The sequence below is a fragment of the Pristis pectinata genome, chromosome 7, assembly GCF_009764475.1.
Source record: "Pristis pectinata isolate sPriPec2 chromosome 7, sPriPec2.1.pri, whole genome shotgun sequence".
NCBI classification, from domain to species: Eukaryota; Metazoa; Chordata; class Chondrichthyes; order Rhinopristiformes; family Pristidae; genus Pristis; species Pristis pectinata.
Window position 1 is genome coordinate 98,752,673 of NC_067411.1, and position 18,779 is coordinate 98,771,451.

Here is an 18,779-nt window from a genome sequence, read left to right on the forward strand (position 1 = left end):
TGGCCATTCCTCCTTGAACAAGTTTTCAACAGATAGCCTTGTTCTGGATTACTGTCACCCAGCATGTGACGTTGATTCCTCATCTCCTGATGTTGGTCTTGAAGGTGTCTTTAAAGCATTTCTTTTGGCTTCCCTGTCGCCCTCCTCCATCGGTGAGTTGGTTGTCCAGCACTTATTTTGGTAGGTGGGCATTCATCGAGTATATTGCACACACTGACCACAACACCGCAATTGAGGCTAAATGATCAGGGCCTTAACATTGTGGATGTTGGCCTCCTTGAGCACAATGATGATGGCCCAGCAATCTCCCAGTTTATAATGCAGATCTTCTGAAGAAAGTGCTAGTGTTGGTGTTCCAGGATTTCAGGAATTTTCATTGGATTACCCAAGTCTCACATCCACAGGGGAGAACTGGGATTATCACTGCATTGTAACCTAAAAGTCTGATATGCATTCTAGTGCTGGGGTTATTGGACCCTCAATGAGATAGTCTGCTGTAGATGCTGAGAATGTGAGATATAAACAGAAATTGTCAGAAACACTGAGCAGCTCAGGTAGTATCTGTGGAGAGAGAAACATTTCAGGTCAGTGATCCTTCTTGAGAACTAGAGGAGTGAGAAAACATGTGCTTTATATTGCACAGAGGGGGAAGTGTGGAGAGAACAGAAGGAAAGTCTGTGATTGAGTGGAGACCTAGGTTGTACGTGTGACACAATCCTTTCCACAGTCCTATACGGGATGCTGATGTCTTGTGCGGACAATCTTGGATTGGTGTTCATGCAGCTGCTCGTAAAATGGAGAGAGATGGGTGCTGGTACACAGATGTGTTTTTTAAATTTCAAAAATACCCTTTATTCATAATAAAAAATACACAAAAGAATAAACACAGTGAAAGACTTTTTACATTCTTAGTGTCATATGGTCAATACATACAGTTAACATTTTTCTTAAACCACAGCAGTACAACCCTGTTTTAAACTAGTTCAGATAGCAAAGAGCTCAGAGGTGGACAGGAAGAGAGTGCCTCAATGGCTGTCACAGTCAGCCCTGCATCCCTTTTTAATAACGGTGAGAATGTTGGTGCTGTGCAATTCAGTGGGGATTTCTCCAGTGGTCTAGACTTCAAGGAGCAGCAAATAGACCTTTCAGTATTTCACTTACTTTGCTATTGGGACCTGTTGTTTAATTGTCCTTCATTTGCTTCTATCCTCAGGCATTGGTGAAAACGTGAGTTTTCCAGACTGGGTGCTCAGGTTGGAATCAATGGTGTCATTTGTCACAGCCAACTCTTGATTTAGAAGTACTTGGCAGTGTTCTTTCCAGTGCTCTTTAATGGATTTCATGTCTTCAGATCTCTGCAGTTTGAGATCACAAACAGGGTCTCTGCTTCACAAAAAAAACTCTGCACATCATGCCTGTCAATGAATTCCACAACCTTTACACATCCCTCTAAAGCCTCTCTGCACCTTCCCCACAATATCACTAAGCTTTATGTCATCAGCAAACCTGGATATATTATATTTGATCCCCTCATCCAAATCACTGATTCATGGTTGACATAGATTGTGAGCATCTGAAGCCTCAGCACCAGTCCCTTGGGCACCCTACTTGTCACAGCCTCACAACCCAAAAATAACCTGTAGATTCCTACTTTCTGCTTTCTATCAGTTAATCTGAAGGTTAACAGACTAGAAAGGTTTTTGATCGCAAGCTCAATATTCACCTGTTTCATGCTGTTTTTTTCTTTCCAAAAGAAAGTGTAGCTTTTACATTCTTTGGTCAATGGGTGGGAGTTGGGGCAGTGGTAGTGAGCAGAATCTTAAAATTAGAGTTGGAGCACTCGAGAAGGAAATCAGGAAGATACAGAAGATACAGGAGCCTGAGGGCACATACCACCAGACTTAAGGACAGCTTCTGCCCCACTGTGATAAGACTATTGAACAGTTCCCTTATACAATGAGATGGACTATGACCTATGACCTCATGACCTCACGATCTACCTTGTTGTGACCTTGCACCTTATTGCACTGCACTTTCTCTGTAGCTGTGACACTTTACTCTGTACTGTTACTGTTTTTTGTACCTGTACTACATCAATGCACTCTGTACTAACTGGATGTAACTGCACTGTGTAATGAATTGACCTGTAAGATCGGTTTGTAAGACAAGTTTTTCACTGTACCTCGGTACAAGTGACAATAATAAACCAATACCAATACCAATACCAAAGGAAGCACTGTTTCATGCAAAGTATGGTAGCAATCAATATCCCAATTTCCAAAAGTCTGTGGATGTTGATCACTTGAAATTTACAACACGTAAACCAATAGATTTTTGGGAATCAAGGGACATGAAGCAAAGGTGGATAAGTGGAGTTGAAGCAGAGATCGAATATGATAGGATTGGCTGAAGGGCTGAAAGGCATATTCTTGTTCCTAGGTAGCTCACTCACCTAGTTGTTAAAATACAAAGTTGGCTAAAATGAAGATATACTGTATTGTTATCAGTGTTTAATTCATTATGAATATTAAATACAGTAAACTATATTTTATCAAGGGGTTTAAAACTACTTACTTTAAATTTTATTTTAACTGGCCAACCCCTCCATTAGAATAGCAGAAGGGAGTATCAAATAAACACATTAATGTTAACTATTTTATTATTGTTACTCATCGATACTTAATGTTGTTTTATTGTTTCTACATATGTAGGCTAATTAATGTTATTGCATGGAATGCCAGAAAATTAGAACAAATACTTGGTTATTCCCCTAACTTAAGTGAAGTTGAAATATTCTGTACCTCTCTAGGCAGTTTTTAACACCTCTGGGAAGAACCTCAGTTTGTTCCAATAAAGATAAATAGGGTATTACTTAAAACAATCTTTCAAAATGTATATCATTATTATCCACATTTTGTGAACATAACCATCCTTGATTCTCCTATATTATTCTGTTAGAATGGATTGATGGACCTCTACAAAACACCTGAATGCACTACACCACGTCAATAGCATTGAACAGGTAATAACCAATCATTGTGTTCTTTCTTGTAAAAATTGTGTATAATTTATGCTTTTCCTGTGAACGCTGCTTATCTGATGCAATGAGCCTGTGATGCTGCTGCAAGTAAGTTTTTCATTGCACCGGTGCATAAAAGTACTTGTGCATATGACAATAAACTTGACTTTGACTTTGTCTACTGCCTGTTTGGCACAACTCTCAAGGTGAATTTTTAACCCAATCACTGGGATGTAATTTAATTATATTTGCAAATAATTGTTATTTGCAAAAAAAAACTTCTGGAGCTGAATAATATGAAATGAATAACTGGAACTGTGTGAGAGATATCACTGAGGTGGCAGAAAAGAGCAAAGCCACTATTGTTCACTGAAGCTCACTGTGCTTCATTCAAAATTTATCCAGCTAAATCACATATATACTCCTCATTAGCTTCTTCAGTTCATTTAAAACAAATGAAGTTTTATCCATAATGACATTGTAATAGAACATGAGAAATGAAGATACTTTATCAATATTTTAATGTATGCCCCACCCACTACCAACAAATGCTTCTACAGCTGTTTGGTCTTCACCCACTTAAAACAGATTATTGGCAGTTTATCACATTCCTGGTCCACAAAGCTCCCTGGAGACATATAACCACAAAGTCAAAGGTTAAAGGTCTCATGTCAGAGTTTTGGAACAACTATTGAAAAAAATTGAATGAAAGCACTTGATCACATGAATAAGATGTTCATTAGTTCCCCTGATGCAGGGTTTCTTATTCACCTGTGGCTAGATTTACCACCAGGCTGCATTTGTGACTTGGAATTAAGTACATTAATCTCTTGATTAAGAAACACATTAGTGAAGCAATCTTTGCAGTTTGCTTTCTGAAAGCTAAATGAAATTATGATTTAAAGAAAAGAGATTTCTGGTTCTTTAGGGTTAATGCAGAATATATTTAATTAATAAAGAGGCTTTTTAATCTGTGAATTATTGTTGAAGTACATGAACTTTGATGACCAAAAAAACATTATGTTGAATTTTATATTGATGAGTTTGGAATGGAAAATATCATGTGAAATACTTTCAGACATAAAAGGACTGTGATATTCTCCTTTGGCAACTTTGCTTACAATAAGTGCTGCATTGTCATAATATTCATAAATTTGTCTTATAAGCACAAGTTGCTACTGGGTTTTCATGCTAGCCATCAACTAGTATGTAGGAGGCATGAATAAACAGCAAAGGGACAGTGTCTGATGAGTGATGTTGCGGCTGTAAATCCAGCTTCCATTATACTACTCACATAAGAACACGGAATGGCAGCATATTGCAGTGAAAGTTGAGGTAAGTGTAATCTGCTGCTGGGATCTTCATTTTAAAGGGACTTGCTAAATATCTGTTCTCTCCGTGGAATCACAGGAGGATGTTTGAACTGTCCTCTGCAGAACCTCAGCAGCCTTGAATCTCACCTTCTGACATCAGTGGAGTTGTACTTCATAACGCAATAGAGTAGACAAGAGAACGAATAGCACAGACACCGAGGGAAAGCACCGGGATGGTTGTCAGCTGTATCATGTTCCATTGTTTGCTTTAGCTACAGATAAATTTGACATTTTTTATTAAAGTGATAAAGTGACTGACTCCCACCTTCATCCCTTTATAATGAAAAATGAAAATGTTGGAAGTACTCAGCAATCAGGCAATACCTGCCAATCATCAGCCTGAAAGATTAACCATTTCTCTCTCCACAGATGTTGCCTGACCTGCTGAGTATTTTCAGCCTTTTCTTTTTTTCCAGGTTTCAAACATCTGTAAGACTTTGCTTCAGTACTCACTCCACTGGATTTTTTTCATGATAGTTTAGAGATGAATAGGCTTATTTAAAAAAAATATATAAAGATCCATCTGCCTGTTTAATTGTGGAGGTGACCACAGCTATTGGCTTCACTTAACATTACAGCCCCACCTACTGACAGCTTTCAACCAATATCCATATTATCCGGGGAAGAGAGCCTCGGGGATGAGGCAGGCAGCCCACCCACTGGTCGTAGCTATTGTCACTCCCAAATGGGTGGAAATGATTAAAAATGATTAGCTGACATTTATATGCTCCGAGATAATCAATTCATCCAACGCACTGTGAGGAGTAGCTTGATCTTTTTTAACAAAAGGCTTGACTGGTGGGGAAGTACCTGAGAGACTGGCATGCCACTATACACAGTGTTGTACTCACCGTTGTGTGGAATTGGCCAGCACCATATGGTGCAGCTATGAACTGATTAGCTAGCGGATTAAAAGATCCTTGCATTTGAGATGCTAGGTTTCCAACCGTGCGATTGATTGACAGACTAACTTGTGCACTAGACTTTAGCCTTCTCCATTTAACAGAGGGAAGAAAGATAGACAATCTACCCCTTGCAAAAACTAATCTCACCATGTCCTTTATTTGCCAATAAATAAAAGTGATTTGTTTAAAACTTGGGGTTTTCAAACCAACTCATGGCGCATCAAACACTGTAATTATCAACTCCTTTTGATCACTGGGGAGTAACTTCACATATATGGTGAGACAATCCGAAAACTGAAGGAAGAGGTAATAACTATTTTAGAAACAACTCATATTAATATTTTATTGAATCACATTATCATGATGGTATTCTAAGAAAATATATATAAATTTAAAATGATAGCTGTTAGCTTTCTCTAAATGTATATGCTTATGGAAGGAGAATGCTGGGTTTGAAGATTATTAAGTGTAAGCCACTTTATATTAAAAAAAATTAATATTACAGCTACTGCAAAAATCAACTTCAGACGATAATGTAGTAAATGTTTCTTTTTAAAGCAAACATTATGACTGAAATAATGGATCATAATTATCAATTTATATTATTATTTTGTGTCAGCTGCGCTAAGATGTTTAAATACCCCAACAGGTCTTTTGGCTAATAGAAGATACCACAGATTTCATCTACAACTGTTAAAGCTAGGCGCATTTTAGGATCTGTGACTGAGGTGTCAATAGAAGAAAATAATTTAATACCTGAGCTGTCTCTCCTGGGACCCTGGGTTCTACTAACACTTCTATTTTCTTTCGGTACATGTCTTTGTGCTGATGTGTTTTATTATTTAGTTGTAGTCAGTTATATTGATCTGTTTGTCATTTCTAATGTCCTCTATGACTTAATTACTACATTTTGGGAGGTACATTATTTGTAAAATCTCTAATTTCTGACCATTCAGAGCTGGATATTCTTGTTTTAACTGACCAAGTACCTAAGAATGGGTAGCGTGAGACAACTTCATAAATACAATTGACCACCTCACAGAAAATACTGTCTTCATTTTAAAAGCTCCCCTGTGCACAATAAAACAATTGGTCTGACAAAAGGGCTTCCCACTGCTAGTACTTTATATATGACTAACATGGTCCACTACATAAAAGCAGTCAGTAAAATAGACTCTAGTGTCTAACCCAATGTCTTCAATGGTGTTAAAATGCAAATATAAAGCAAGTTACGTGGACATTTTGTTTCCATGGAGATCAATAGATTTTGAGATACTAACAGAATCAAGGTATCTGGGGTTAAGGCAGAAAGTTGGTGGTGAGGTAAACTGTGAACCATTGAATGTGCTTATTACTTGCCAAAGCAGGCATATGGGCCAATTGGTCATCATCTGCTTCCATTTCGTCTCTTCCACAGGGCTACAGGTTTGTGAGAAGCTGATACGCAGTGTTTATGTGGATTTAAAAAGATCAACATTGTTTGAAAGTGTTAATGAAGATTAATTTTATGAAAGATCCCTATGAAATAAATCAAGTTTATTTTTTGTTTAACCTCATTGTACACAGAAAAACATTTATCATTTTTATTTATCATAACTTGGACTCACAAAGCAAACTATAAGAACATTTAGAATTTATCATGTATACCATAGAGTATAGATGGCCCGATTATGTAAATAGTTGACAAATGGCAAAATAGATTTTAATGTATAGTACCTGCAAAGTAAAATGGTGAAAACTGCCAATGTGTACTAAATAGGGCAGTGGGAGTCTTGGGACTAGAGTAAAAGCAAATCCTTAGATGCATCAGGTGTCTCCTATTAAAGGAACAGCTCCCATAACGTTAAAGAAAGGGATGGCCAGACTGAAATAAAACTGAAAGGAAACTGAAGTAAGATGAAGTCAGCATTTCATAGCTGTACACATTTTTTGCAGCCCAATATTCTCCACAGATTGAGGGAGTTTAATAAGTTTTGAAGAAGATTATTGCTTCCTTTACAGAGTAGCTCTTACCCCTGGGTTGGGGATTGGGGAAGGTCAAGCACCATTACATAGAGTAGAGGACATAATCTTCACTGCTATTTAAGTTTACAACTGTTTCCCTGCTGGGGCTCCTCTTTCAGTTCAGAGTTTAAATACGGCTCCAATGTAAATATTAAAACATTAAGTATCCCATTGTGCTATTAAAAATGTTGTCACAATCAACACTTTCAATATAAACCAGGAACAAATACCCCTGCTCCCCTAACTCCACATCCATTGCTTTACACATTACCTGCTTGTGGTAGCTTCCAGCACTCCGATTAGTGACTGTTGGTTTGATAGTTTAAGTCTGTGAAGGCTGACCCCATGCTTTACGATCTGGCTAGGAACTGGATTCGCATTGTCCAGAAGGAACAGAGCTACAAACAGATGTAGATCTGTACATAGGGTGGGAATTTGGGGATGAGAAAGTTGGGTGAAGTGAGGGAGGGATGCATTGCATTCTTGGCATTAAATGGCAGGAACAGTTTAAAATGTGTCTGCATTGGACCTTCACTGAGTCTGGAGGCAGAACTCCAATGACGGTAAGACTATTGAACGGTTCTCTAGTAAGATAAGATGGACTCTTGACCTCACAATCTACCTCATTATGGCCTTGCACCTTATTGTCTACCTGCAATGCACCTTCTCTGTAACTGTAACACTTTATTCTCATTCTGTTATTGTTTTACCTTGTACTACCTGCTGTAATGAAATGATCTGCATGAACGGTATGCAAGACAAGTTTTTCACTGTACCTTGGTACATGTGACAATAATAACCCAATTTACGAATTTAGTGATAGGGTATTGGTATTGGTATTCCATTGTTTAGGGGAAAGATGGGCATTTCTGGGGGCATAGGTGTGACTACAGGATGGTACATTGCTTCCCTGGTGCTAGGGTCAAGGATGTCACAGAGCAACTGCAGAGTATTTTGAAAGGGGAGGGTAATTAGCCAGTGATCATGGGACACATCAGTACCAATGACATAAGCAAAAACAGGGATAAGGTCCTGCAAGATGAATTTAAGGAACTAAATTGAAATGCAGGACCTCAAAGGTAGTAATCTCAGGATTACTTCCAGTGCCATGTGCTAGTAACGATATGCGTAGGTAGAGGTGGTGCAGGAAAGAAGGATTTAGATTCCTGGGACAGTGGAACTGGTTCTGGGGAAGGTGGTGCCTGTTCAAGCAGGATGTTTCACACAACGGCAGCACCAGAACTGAGGTCCTGGGCAGGGGGTGTTTGCTGGTGCTCTTGGGGAGGGTTTCAACTTGAACAGCAAAGGGGTGGGACCTAAATAGAATGTTTAGGGAAGGAGAAACAAGGGAAGAAATGACAGAAAGAACAGTAGAGTGCAAAATCAGAAGGCAGGAAATCAGGGGTGGGGGGCAAATAGGCCAACAGTACAACATAATGTGAAATGATTAAAAATGGCAAAAAGGCAAATCTAATGTTTTTGTATCTTAATACTAAAAGCTTTCATGGGCATTTTATTTCCATAGCAATCAATGAACTGTCCCCAATTATGGTAAATCTGACAATGAGGACTAAATAAAAAGATAATAATATAGGGAAAACAAATGATAAGGACAAACTGATAAGGAATATAAAAATGCATAATATGCATTTCTTTAAGTATATAAGAAGGAAGAGAGAGCACCAATGAATATTGGCCTCCGGTGAATCAGCCTGGGGAAATAGTTATGGAGAACAAGGAAATGACAGAGGATTCCGATCAATATTTTGCATCAGTCTCTGTGGTAGGAGATACAGCAAACATCCCATTAATACTGAATAAAGTTGGGGTGGGATTAAATACCATTATCATTACTAGAGAATTGGTATTTGGCAAATCAATGAGGCTAAAGCCTGATATATCTCCGACCCAACTGACTTGCACCTTAGGATCCTCAAAGGAGTGATACCGAGAGAATGGCTTCATTAGTGATAACCTTAAAAAATCCTTAGATTCTGCAGAAGTGCCAGTAAATTGAAAAACTGCCAATGTCACACATCTATTCAAAAGAGGAGGGAGGCAATTAGTTGATAACTAGAGGCCGATTAGCCCAACATCTACCAATGGAAAAATGTTAGAACCATTTATTAAGGAGGAAATAGCAATGCGTTTAGAAAATCGTAATCTTTTCAAGCAGAGTCAACACAGTTTCTTGAGGAGAAAGTCATGTCTGACAACTTTAATAAATCTTTTTGAAGAAGTGGGTGAAGGGGAACCAGTATATATATTGTATTTGGATTTCCAGAAGGCATTCAACAAGGTGCCTCATAAGAGGTTAAGTCTCAAGATAAAAGTCGATGGCATTGGAGATAAATATTGGCATGGATAGAGGACTGGCTAACAGGCAGAAAGCAGTGAGTAAGGAGAAGGGGGTCAATATCAGCTTGACAATCTGTGACCACTGGGGTACCACAGGAATCAATGCCACAACTGCAATTGCTTACAATATATGTTAATGACTCAGAGAAAGGAAGTGGGTGTTCAATAACCAGATTTGTGGAGAACACAAAAATAAGTGGGAAGGTAAACTGTGTGGAGACTACTGTTCATGGTGAGATATTGACAGGTAAGGTGAGTGGGCAAAAAGTTGACAAATGGAGAATAATGTGGGGAAAATGTGAAGTTTTTTATTTTTGGAAGGAACAGTAACACAACAGTATTGTTTAAATGGGGAAAATTGCAGAACGATGAAGCACAAAGGGATTTTGAAGTCCTTGTGCATTAAATACAGAAATGTACCACATAAGTGAAGCAAGTAATCAGAAAAGTTAATGGAATGTTGCCCATTATTGCAAAAGAATTGGAGCATAAAAGTTCGGATGTTTCAGTGCAACTGTTAAAAGGCACTGGTGAGACCAGTAAAGTGCCATGAACAACTGTGGTCCCACTACTTAAGGAAAGATATTATTTTGTTGGAAACAGATTAGAGAAGGTTCACTAGGATGATCAAGGTAAGCAAGGATTGTCTTAGAAGGATGGGTAAAACAGGTTGGGTCTCTACTCAAAGAGTCAACAACACTTTCAGGAGGAATTTCCAGGGCAACGGGCAAAGAGCAGAAGATTGAACTAAAGAAACACTGTTGGTCCAACGCCCCCCTTCTAGGCGATAAGGTAGGTCAAATTGGATGCTGCAATAAGCAGGCTTCGGGTTCATTTTAGACAGGTGACTAAGAAAATCTTTATCAACCATAATTACTCCATGATCTTTTGAAATTTACACTAAATACTGGGGGAAAACGTTCCTTTGCTCAAAGTTTGATAACACAATTCAAAATTACTAGTGAGGCTGGTGGTCTTATTGATATATCATCCTGGATTTAAGTGTTGAAGCTTTCAATAATTACTTTGTGGACTTCCCAACAGCTTTTTTGAAATTGTATTCTAAGAATCAATAGTTGCATTGCAAAAGTACAGGGAAAATTCCAAACAGGACTAGTTTTTTATACTTTTGCAGTTTGCAATGAAGCCAAGGCAGGTACAAAGCATTACCTCTAAATTTTAAACATTATTTATTCCCATAGAAATACTGCAGTGTCTCCTACTGATCGTGGTGTGAATCCATAGTCCAAATGCAGCTCCACTGAATCAGCATAAGCATTCCTTTGATCGTTTAAGGTACAGCTCACAAGCACATCTTAGGACCATGATTTCCCTGTTATCTATTTATAAGGTACCCAGACAGAAGCATCTCAAAAATGGTAGCATTGGGAATTCTGACATGTAGTTACTCTTTAGATTGGATAATCCACAAAGGGCTCAGGAAGAGGAGAGGGGTAACCAGGAAATCTTCAGGCCAATATCCAGGAATAGAGCCAAAGACTTCCTAGTGCAAGGCCTCAGCACAGAGTAAGTCTTTCCCATGTTTTCGCCTTGGGGTATGCCAATGGCTTACAGCAGCAAAAAAAGCAGATTGAAGCATTCATAGACCCAACAGATTTTGTTGAGTTTGTAGTGCAGAGGGTAGAAGAATATCAGATCTAATATATCTTAGATCAATAAAGAGGTTCTTACAGCAAACTGAACTAATTAATTTTTTTAAAAATTATAAACTTCTTAGAAAATACTGCTAACTTGAATCATTTCAAAAGCTTTGCAAGATGGCTAACATTTTTTCAGGCTTACAAAAGTTTGTTGATGGCGAAAAATAAATGTTCTGTTGCTTCATTCCATGCAACTCATTACTGGTGAAGCCCTTTGAGCGCAAGACAGAAAATGTGCTCATAGAGAGCAATTTTCAAATATGTTATTTAATTCTAATGATTGTTTAATAATGATGAAGTATATACTTTTCTGGAAGATTTTCCAATACTTCTTAGCAATTACACTTCTATAGAAAAGGCCTTTTACATTACAGCCTCTACAATGTAGAGTTAATTATTATGTAATTCACTGAACTTTGGCATGCAGAAGATTTCAAAACTCTAAGTTAAAAATTATTAACCTACGTCACATGCATTTAGTTATCCATATATTTAAGACTGGGGGCTTTGGAACATTAGAGTACAGAGAGACCTTGGTGTGCAAGTCCATAGCTCACTGAAAGTAGTGACATAGGTGGATAAATCAGTGCAGAAGGAATCAGGTATGCTTGCCTTCATAGGCTGAGGCACTGAGTATAAGAATTGGAACATCATTTGGCAGCTGTACAAAAGATTGGCGAGATTGCACGGAGTATTGTGTGCACTTCTGGTCACCACACTACAGGAAGGATGTGGTGGGATTAGAAAGAATGCAGAACAGGTTCACTGGGATGTTGCCTAGAATGGAAGGCTGCAGTTATAAGGAGTGATTAGGTAGGCTGGCTGTATTCTCACTGAGGGATGACGTTATAGAGGTTTATAAAATGATGAGGGACATGGATAGGATAGATAGTCAGAGTCCTTTTCCCAGGGCAGGGGAGTCTAGTTCTAGAGGGCACAGGTTTATGGTGAGAGGGGAGAAATTTAAATGAGATCTAAGGGGAAGGTTTCTCACACAAAAGGTTGGGGTTATCGGAAATGAGGTGCCAGAAGAGTTGGTAGAGGCAGATACAATTACAACAGGTAAAACGCATTTGGACAGGTACTTAGATAGGAAAAGCATAGAGGGATACTTGCCTAACACTGCAAATGGGATTAGCATGGTTAGGCATCACAGTCAGCATGGACAAGATGGGCAGAAAGGACCCGTTTCTGTGCTATGTAATTCTATGATACCATCTGTGATGTCTTTGTTGGTTTGGTTTGGCTCTTCAACCAGAAACTATTGATATGATTTATTTTTTTAAATGAAGAGTTTATCACTAGTGTCATTTCTCACTTGATTGTTTTGAAGTTTCTTTAGTTTCGTCAGGTGGGAATCTTTTGAGCAAATGAGTAAAATGTGTACGTTGTGCCAAGATAAGTGTTCCACTATTCTGGTCAATAATAAAATCAGAGAGTCCCAGTGATCCTTATTATGCATCACAAAAGTAGTGTTGAACAAATAGTTTTACACTGCTATTCTTCAGAAACCATTTCTGATGTAATCTGGCTTCAGGGAAAAAAAAATACTGTTAACTTTAGTATCCTTGAGCAATATTATCTTAATCTGGATCTCTTATGAGAGAGCTAGCTCGTGAAAATATTAAAGAATGCTTAAGGATGTTAAATAAGAAAATGTATGATTTTATAAAACCTACTTGCCTAGAAGATTGGATTACACCCATTTTTAGTGCACTAAAACATTGTTGTGTATAACACTAGCACTAAATTGGATCCCCTCAAATAAGATAAGACATCTTTATTAGTCACATGTACATCGAAATACGCAGTGAAATGCATTTTTTGTGTAGAGTGTTCTGGGGGACAGCCCACAAGTGTCGCCACGCTTCCGGCGCCAACATAGCATGCCCACAACTTCCTAACCCGTACATCTTTGGAATGTGGGAGGAAACCAGAGCACCCGGAGGAAACCCGCATAGACACAGGGAGAACGTACAAACTCCTTACAGACAGCGGCCAGAATTGAACCGGGGTCTCTGGTGCTGTAATAGCGTTACACTAACCGCTACACTACCATGCCTGCCCCCAGATTTGAAAAAAATCTGGCCAAAATTCCAATGTAAAACAGTGGTAGGCTGGTTTATACCCAGAAACAGGCATTAAAATGGAGTTTGTATAATTCACAATGGGAACACACTCAGTTCAAAACTGCCCCTGACACTTTGGCTCACATCAATCAAAGAAGGGTGGCAGCCCTTAAAATTACACTTAATGAAGGGTAGAGGCAGACATCACCTACATTCACTGGTATATGGAAAACTCAAATGAGCTAGAAGATCCATCAGGCTACTCTAAGAAGGGCCTGGCATGTGGTGGCTTTAACAGTTTCCTCCAAGAGTGAGAATTACTGCACAATGAAGTAATGGGGAAAGAAATCCCACATCTTCACATGACATATCAGGGGATCTGTGCACCACTGTTTACACCTGCAGAATAGAGATCCTTGCGGTGTATTTTACGCAGCAGTCTGAGTTCTTTAAGTGAAGTGCAACTCATTAGGATACACAGGGATACTGTAGCAAGACAGTTAAGTAATTGGATTAAGGATTCATTTTGTCATAATCAGTGGAGGTGGACTAGCAAAAGTTGGATGTGAGGGGTGTTTTAGTGCCATCTAATATTCCCCCACCTGATTATTAGTGTACTATATTAATGGTGATAATTGGAAGGTGGAGACGGTAGCTTGGGTTGTATTGGGCACTATAATTTTGTAGACTCCTTGGGAGAAGTGTCTCTCTATTTAGGAGAGCCTTACAGCCCATGTCAACAATGCTTCTCTTCTCCACGGCTGCGAGATAAACCAATGGATGTTGAGCAGAGACATCCTCCTCATAGCCTTACTCTTTTTCCTGGTACTCTTGTTCTTGCTGCTCCAGGTCTTTTTGCTAGTCTTCCTCTGGCTGTTGTCTTTGTTTTGGTTGATGATCACGTGCCAGTCTCCTTTTACTGTGAGTGCAGAACACTGAGATCTCTGTATCTGTGTCCTACTGCGCAATGCAGATTGCTGCGGACAACAAAATATCAGATTCAGGAGACCTATAGCATTTTACATTAGCTTGCTCAGTTACACGGCTCTCGTATCTTTGCTCAGCTGCTGTGGTTAGAGAGCGCACTGATGTGAGCCATCTCGGACATAGAAGATAGACTTTGTACCCCAGGTCCATCCATCCTGCAGTGCCAACCACTGAAAATGTCCAGTAGTTTAAAAATGGTTTTCACCACAAGGAAGTTTTTCTCATGATCTACAACAGGCTGTATAGTGAAACTTTTCTATTGCTAATAAAATCCAGGTTCCAATGAGAATCTTTTGGCCACATGCATGAAGACAATAGCTGGAAAGTGTGAAACGCTGTCAAATCTCAGTAACCAAGATGCTACCTGTTCCCTCCTCGAAAGAAGTTCTTCATAAATATTCTGCCTCTTCTCCCTGATGCAGCAGTGAACAGTAAATTGGGAGGCATAGCAGAGATCTACTGCAGCCACTTGGAAAAATCCCACGATTGGAAAATTGAGGGCCGATGCCATGGAGAGAGCAGTCTAGATACAAACGTGTGGCTGGAGGACTTCCCACAGATGGTCACATTTCTCAGAGATGATAGCCAGTAAATACAATAGTCCAGGTAGGATACAGTATCTCTGAAGGCTGTCTTGCAGAAGGATCTTCACCGCTGAACATGATTTTTGTCTCCTGGCTAGAGGTCCCCAACTCTCCTGACTGATCAGCCATGTACATAACAAAACCTCCAGTAATGAAGTGTTGCCAACAGTGTCACTACTGAGGTAACTATGAAATGGGTACCTCATTGGCTAAATGCTCTCTGTAAACTTTGGATTCCTAGCTGTAAGTTCTGAAGCTGCCTAATCTGGCATCCCAAAGTCAACAGTGTGTCCCTTTAAATCAGGAGCAAAGCAACACACCAGTACGAGGTCCTTCCTGCTTTGACTGAAAGCTGTTGTGTGAAGCTCTGAGCTACATATTATGTCAGTGTGGGCAAAACTGTATGATGCACAACTAGTGATGCCATGAGGAGTGTGCCTGATGCTGGGAAGAGTTCAGGCACACTCAGGTGGTTTGTGCACGTAAGTGCCAGGTCCAATTTCGTGATGGGTGCAGCTTCCCCGGGAAGTCGCTGCTGGTTCAATATAGTCCAAGTAGAGTTAAATTTTGAGTGGTTAGCTCCTTAAACTGCACTACATGATCCAATTTCTAGACTGTGGAAGGCACAGAGATCCCACGTTTCCCGCCACAACTGCCGGGCTAGATGAGGCCATTTGCCTGTTCCCCTTCTGAGCATTAAATGTCCATTATGGATGCATCTCCTCTGTGGTCTGACATTTTCTGGCATTATATGTTGCTTTTTCCTTCATAATTACTTAGTAGTTGCAATCTCTACGAATAGTTGTGGTAATGGTAAATGATCCAGGATCTGATATTTTAATTTTCTTGCATAAGTTACAAGATATGAAGGAAGGAAGCTGTGCCTCTTGTTACCCTAGGTGGCAAAGCTTGTTTCTACTGTTCTAGAAAACACCCAGCTGTTTCCTTGTGATTCAGCACCAACTTACTTAATCATCTGAAGTACACTTACCTCAGCTAACCTAGTGACATGTTTAAGTTTATTCAACCATTGCAAGTTCACCAACCACTGCTTCCCTATTTTCCCTAATTTCTATCTAGCACCTTCTGACAATCTTCGTTAGATATTCATATAGAACATACAACACTACAGCACAGTACAGGCCCTTCGGCCCACAATGTTGTGCCAACACTTTATCCTGCTCTTAGATCTATCTAACCCTCCCCCCCCCCCCCGCCCCCAGCAGCATAAAAGGTATTTAAGCATTAAAACATATATCCAATGTAGATACAAAATAAAATTTAACTTTCTAAATAGCAACATTTGTTCCCTGAACCCAAATCCTCAACTTTGGCATCAGAGCTCCATTCCTACATATCTCAAAGCTTGAGATTCAAAAATTTTAATGAGGCAGCTCTAATGAAGAAAAGTTGTCATTTCTTGTTTTGAACAGATCTGGGCATGGAGATTATGCTGTTATTCCAAGCACAGCTCACCCCATATCTGACAAATCAGCACAACAAAAGAGTGAGGAGTTTCAAGCAGAAATTACATCCAGCAAAAATCAAGTTCGTGCTATCACTGAGATAGCAGGAACCTCTTTGGCATCCTACTGCAATATTTCCATTAATGTCTGTACAGACATTTTATATGGCCAATGTTACATCCAGTGAGAAATTTGAGAGATGATGTAAAGCCCACACAATGTGATTTTAATCCCTACTTTCAACCAGACTGATCCATTTTACCAGCATAAAAATTAACATTTCTAAAGAGCTATTCAGGCAGTAAAGCATTCCAAGGTGCTTCCCAGGATGATCATTTGTTTGACAATGAGCCATAAACGTCAGTCACAAAATATGAAGTTAATATTTCTACTTACATCTGTGTGTTATGATATGGGGGTATTTGTTATAATTGCCTAGAATTTTGCAGCCAGTTGCATTGACACTGCGCTGACCTTGAAGAAATCTGCCCACAAAAATCTAGCAAGCTGCAGTATGGATTTCAACTTTTCCGGTGCTTTATTCTGGCACTGAGATTAATGGTATCTAACAATAGCGGCCAAATAACCAAATACATTAAACCTCTCAAACAGCAAACAAAGAAATCAAATTATCTTACAGAGTGTTTAAACTGAAATTTCATCAACAAACTAAAACAAGAATAAAAATCATGTAAATTTAAAATGTTTCTTGAAGAAATTATAATACACATTAGAGAAAAGTTCTTCAGACCAAGGAAGCATGGCTTAATACATCAATAACATTCAATAACACAGCAAACAGAAAGGCTTAACCTTCTTGAGGGTTTTTTTCAGGGAGAAGAGTAGTTAAAAAATTTAAATTCTCAGCTGTTCAATTTCTACCTGTGAAGACTTCAAGAATGAACCCCAGAGTAACTTCTGGCTTTCTGCATTTAGAGTCCAAATGATGTCAACAGGTTCACAATGTAAAGCCAGAACACTGGCAAATGCCACCATTATGGCTATACAAATATGATTATTAACGTTTTCAAATAATTTTATAATTAAAGTAGAAAGATCAAAACTCAAGCCATTGCAGCAATAATGAATTTAGATTCAAAAATTCAATCCCAGCATGCCATTTTATTGAGCATTACATGACTAAAAACTGACTTTTATCCAGAGTGAAGTTCAATAATGACCATATCTGGGTACAGAGGTGGTGCAGCATTTAAATTACCAGACAAATAATGACATCCCAGCGTGTAGGTTTAAATTCAACTAATAATCTGCTATTTGAAAAACACTAGTCATTGGTAATGTTGACCATAAAAAAATCCATTACTTTCACTTCTGGGGAGGATAGCTGCCATTCTTACTAGTATGGTCTATACATGCCCCTAGGTCCATCCATGGGGTTGACAAATGGCCCAGAATGCTATTCACTTGCAGCATTATCACTACATTGAAGCAGAGGAAGAACCAAATCAAATAGGCTGCCCAGCATCAACTTTGGCACTGGCTGCCAACATTGCAGAATTCCTTCCAGCCCACCCATCCTTGCAAATTCCTCTTCACAAACAACTGAGGTATCTAAGTTGCAAAAGCTTTATCACTTGCAACCACTTCAGTTCTGCTTGTTTTGTAGGATCCATAGATTCTGCCATAGCTGTGGCAGATGATACTTTACAGGACAGGTGGGTGGGTAATTTGGGATGTTGTGCATTTTTTTCATTGGCCTCGGCAGGCTCTTGACATAGAGATCGAAAGAGCTCAGTGCCTTCCCAGATGTTCCTCTGTTTATAGATTCCTATAAATCAGTAAGAATATTATGAAAAACATGATGATGCTGGAGGAACTCAGCAGGCCAGGCAGCATCCGTGGAGAAAAGCAGGTGGTCAATGTTTTGGGTCAGGACCCTTCCTCAGGACTGAAGATAGGAAAAGGGGAAGTGGAGAAAAGCAGGCGGTCAACATTAGATTCCAGCATCTGCAGTCCTTTGTTTCTCTAGTAAGAATGTTATACTTTCTAAAGGAGGTTTTAAGTATTTTCTCCATCCTCCTGGAATTCTCTGCCCACAAGAGAGCTGGGGATAGAGTGGTCACTTTGGGAATCTGGTGTTAAGCATGCAGACATTGTGGTCTGAGGCTGGTTGAATGTGATCAGAGTCTCAATGCAGGGAACGTTGTACAGGAGAGGATGTTTGACATTGGTTCACCTATCTTGCCAATGAATTTGGATGAACTTGTGTATGAATATCACCAGTCTCTTCATCCTGTGGCTGCATATCTTCTGATTGAATGTTGAACGTTACACATCTTTAAATGAACATTGAATTCTGTTCAGCATTCTGTTATATATGTGAACTAACACA